This window comes from Crocuta crocuta, unplaced genomic scaffold (assembly GCF_008692635.1).
Source record: "Crocuta crocuta isolate KB4526 unplaced genomic scaffold, BGI_CrCroc_1.0 scaffold301, whole genome shotgun sequence".
Taxonomy (NCBI): domain Eukaryota; kingdom Metazoa; phylum Chordata; class Mammalia; order Carnivora; family Hyaenidae; genus Crocuta; species Crocuta crocuta.
The window spans coordinates 1,259,752-1,264,359 of NW_027527544.1; positions in this window are offsets into that span (position 1 = coordinate 1,259,752).

A 4,608-nucleotide genomic window follows, 5' to 3' on the forward strand; every position below is an offset into this window, starting at 1 on the left:
AAACCCCACCTTCCTGAAATTTCTCTGTGATACAACATCTACCTTCATCGCTTTATTGGCACTGTACTTCCAAGGGTCACTTGTGTTGCTCTTAGGAAATCTAATAACATCCATCCATCCATCCATCCATCCATCCATTCATTCAGTAAATATGCATCTCTCAGTTTCTGCCTTTACGTACCTCTAGTCTCATTAGGAAAGATGTTCATTTACCTAAATAATTCATTTCAATTATGATATGGGCTACGAATGCTACTTTTCCAAATCCTCATTCTTTTTGAGTACTTTGTTCTATGTGACATTCATGATCACTTCCTGCTTCTTGAATTCTCCCTTCCTTGTTAATCCCTGACTCTATATTATCTTTTCGTCTAATTTTCTACTACTTACCCTCTTGTTGTTTTCTTCTCTTCCCTACTTGTCTGTTCCCTCAAAGGTTTATCATGTGGCCCATAATCTTTCTTTTATTCTTTGCCTGTGATGTCTCATCGACCCATAGTTGTAAATATCACCTCTAAGTGAATGCTTGTAAGGTATCCATTTCCAGATTTTTCCATCTGTTATGTATTTTCCTACTCATATGTCCAACTGTCACCAAATATTCATCATGGTTGTAGCCAGACTCACTGTCTTTCATGTCCTCCTCTCTTCATCCATGTTTCTGCTAATGGTGTTGATGATCTCCTGGTTTCTCACATTTGAAACCTCAAAGTCACTTGTGATTCTGACTTTTCCTTTACTTTCAATACCCAAACCATTACCAAGTCCAATCATTATTTTCATGATAATAATGTCTAGAATCTCTTTTCTCCTGTATCTTTTTGGTTATTTTTTTCTTTTATGCTTTATTTTCTCATCCTCTCCTCCCTCAGTCTGAGAGCCACCTAGAACTCAAGGTCTTGGTCAGATCCCACCTCCACCAGAAAGTTCACGGATATCTTCTTTTTCCAAGCCTTGGTGACAGAATTATAAGTGTGATAGGAAGAACACAGGCTTTGATAGCCAAAGATCCAGCTTTAAGTTCGGATTTTAACATCTAGGGCCTCCTGTGCACTTTGTCTCTCTGCCAGCCTCGGTTTCCTCGTACTAATCCTATCTCATGCAGTGGTCACAAGAAACAAATAGGATCACAGAGGTGAAATCACTGTAAGTGTGAAGCACTGTATAAATGTTAACGTAAGATTTGTTAATAGGAGAATAAGTTAGAGGGAAGGACTAAAGCGCCTGGGTCTTAAATACTGGACTTTCCAGGCAGACTACCTGCATTTGAATCCTGGCCCTACTACTAAACAGCTGTAGGAAATTGGGAAATTTAGTTAGCTTCTTTGTTCCTCAGTTTCCTTTTCTGTAGAATCGGGGTAGTAATTTCCACCCAAAGGGGTGTTGTAGGATTGGAAGGGTTAATAGATATCAAATACTTAAAAACGATGCCTGGCACATTGTAAGTACTCTTTTTTAAAAAAAATTTTTTTTTAATGTTTTATTTATTTCTAGGGGAGAGAGAGAGAGAGAGAGACAGCATGAGCAGGGGAGGGTCAGAGAGAGAGGGAGATACAGACTCTGAAACAGGCTCCAGGCTCTGAGCTGGCAGTCAGCACAGAGCCTGACGTGGGGCTCGAACCCACAAACTGCGAGATCATGACCTAAGCGAAAGTCGGACGCTTAACCAACTAAGCCACCCAGGCGCCCCACATTGTAAGTACTCTTAAGTGTGGAAGTGGTGGTGAGGGCCAGGGGGGCAGCACGTGGGTACAAGGTGGGAATGGTTTATTAGAATGGAGTTACCTTCTGCGGATCAGTGCCACATCGAGGGTGGAAACACAGAACCACAGAGTGAATATGTACACCTGGCTAAATCCCTCATGACTCAGATGAAAAATGGTCCTCCTGTGTGCGGCAGAATTGAGCAAATGCACATTGAGGAGACATGCATATTCTGAGCAACCAGTTGGGGTGCAAGGATGGGGATAATGGTCTTTCAGACACTTTTGTGGGGGTTACAAAAAAAGGAATGGTAAATAGTCTGCCTTTCAGAATCATGAAATATGTCAGGAGTCAAAATATCAGTAGTATCCAGATATTAAGAAAGAGACTTAACTATCCTCTGTATTCTAGGAGTTTCTTTCTTTAAGAAGCATAGGCTTAGAACATTTCAGAGTGCAAGGGACCTTAGAAATTTTATTCTTCTCAATTTATAGACCCTTTGGCCAGAGTATGTATTTTTACTAACACAGTAGTATTTTACTTTGGATGAGGGTTTTTTCCCCCATGTTAAGAAAAGACAAATAATAATACTTAGAACATTCCAGAGTGGTTCGAAGTGCTTTAAATTATTTAAATAATTTAATCTTCACAAGAATCCCACAAGATAGATATCATTATCATCGTCATCATCGTCCTCATCATCATCCCATTTACATAAGACTAAATTTAGGATCATAGAGGTTATGCATAACTAATGGATAGTTCAGCCAGGTTTCAAACCCAGGCGGGCCAGAGCCAAAGCCCAAGCCCATATCACTGAGTCCTATCATCTCAGCACCTCTGTGCCCTTGCCTTTGGTTAAGGGCAGGCTCTGAAGTCTTGGGCAGCTGTTAAATGTGGCAGCTCCACTTCTCTTTGGCAAGTGCTATTAAATGTTTGATAGTTTTTCGTAACATAAAAATTACTGAAGTAATTTTGCACTAAGTTTTCCATTGTCCTTGCAAGAAAAGTCGGATTTTTTTTCTCATACGTGATTCGGTATGTGAGCATCAAAGGTCTCAAATAGTGATCTTCTCTATTTCCTAGACAGCATATCATACTGTAAATTGATGGCTACTTTGCATTGTACTTCATTGTGGCTTCTGGCCACAGGGATATTCTTTGAACGTGTTTTAGTTTCCATCTTTGTTTCTGCTAACATTTCAAAAGTTCAAACCCCGTATTTAGAGTTGTCGTGTTGTTTTCTATTTTAACTACTTGTTCATTTAAGTGTTCTCTCACTTTAGTGTTTTTCTTTTTACTTTAGGCATGATCAGCTACAAAAATAATTTAATAGACTTTTACTTGATTTTCTTCTTCACTGAATAAAAATATTAAAATTATTAAAATTAGTCTTTCCTCCACTGAACCCCTTAATAACGTTATTCATTTCCAAGTAGGCATAATGCCATTTGTAACTCTTGTTAGAGTTTAATTTAGCAGTTTCCAGTCCTTGCAACAGTTGACTTATCCAAGCTAATTTGATGTAATCTTTCTAATAGAATGCCAGGAAGCACTCTGTTCCTTCATTTTGGTGTTGTACAGTCAGAAAATATTTCCAAAAGAGTATCAGGACTTGAAGAGAAATCAAGAAGATGTATAAAAAAGCAACTGTAAGAGGTACTTCTTAAAAGTAAATAAATAAATAGCTAAAAACAAGTAAAAATTTCAAAACCAAACAAAAAAATTCATTGAACAGTAACAGTTTATTCTAAGAACGGAAATAGTAGATTTTACCAGAGAATATAGTTGAGTTGGGATGGGAGCTATGTGTAGAGAAATCATACTTGGAATGTAGCCATCAAATAATGATGTTCCAGGATTCAAAAATAGACTTTGAATCTAAACATACTTTTATTTGGATTACAAATAGTTCAGCAACAGCCCACTTGGTAAACATAGACCAAGAGAGATCATAATAAACATATTTATTTAATTCATGTATCAAGAGTATAGACAAATCCACTAATAGATCTTCCCAAGAGCTATATGTAGACAGCAATGATTTTTAGTCTCCTGGCAAGAAATTACATTAAAATCAGTCTATGATTAAAATTTTTGGAATTAATTTCATTTATATCAGTTGATATATCAAGGCTATGTCCTCAAACAAAGCAGTAAGGACCCAATACAAATAAGCATTTTTTCCAAGTTTCAACAAATAATGGTATATCCAAAGATGTCTGTGCCTAAAAACAAATGTATAATTTTGAAGTTTTACATTTTGACTAGAACTACATATATATATTCAAACACATTTTGTGACAAAGAATCACTGCCTTCTAATTAAGAGACCAGCCCAGGGAAAATAACTGTAAGGAAGTCCAGTCAGGAATTTGGAAAAAGACAAGACTAGAATGTTTTGTTTGCATTAGCCATGCTTAAGAAGGAAGAATTTAACTTACTTCAAACTGCTCATAACCGTCATCTAATTTGGTTGGCTATTACTGAGTTTGGGCTCCAAACACAGGAAGGTTATTTCTAAGTCAGTTATATACAACAAACAAATAGCTATTGATTTTCTTTCAAGTGAATTCCTGTTTGACTTTTTTATTGTTCTTGTGAGTAATAGTTGTGTGTTTGGCTTTATACTTAAGCACAATAGGATGTAACTAAGTATTAGCACCACACGGATCTGCAGAATAGGTTCCAGAACAATGAGGATAAAATCCAGGGGCAATATTTGATTGATCATATTGAAAACTCTTGACCCTGGGTCAGCAAACATAAAATGTAGGTCCCCTGCTGCCACTAATAATCTTAGTAACTGGTCACAGTTTCCATTGTTTACTATGACCCAAGGACTATTGAAGTGTCTTTCATGTAACCATGATGATGTCTTTGTTCAGTCATGTCTGCGAGTTA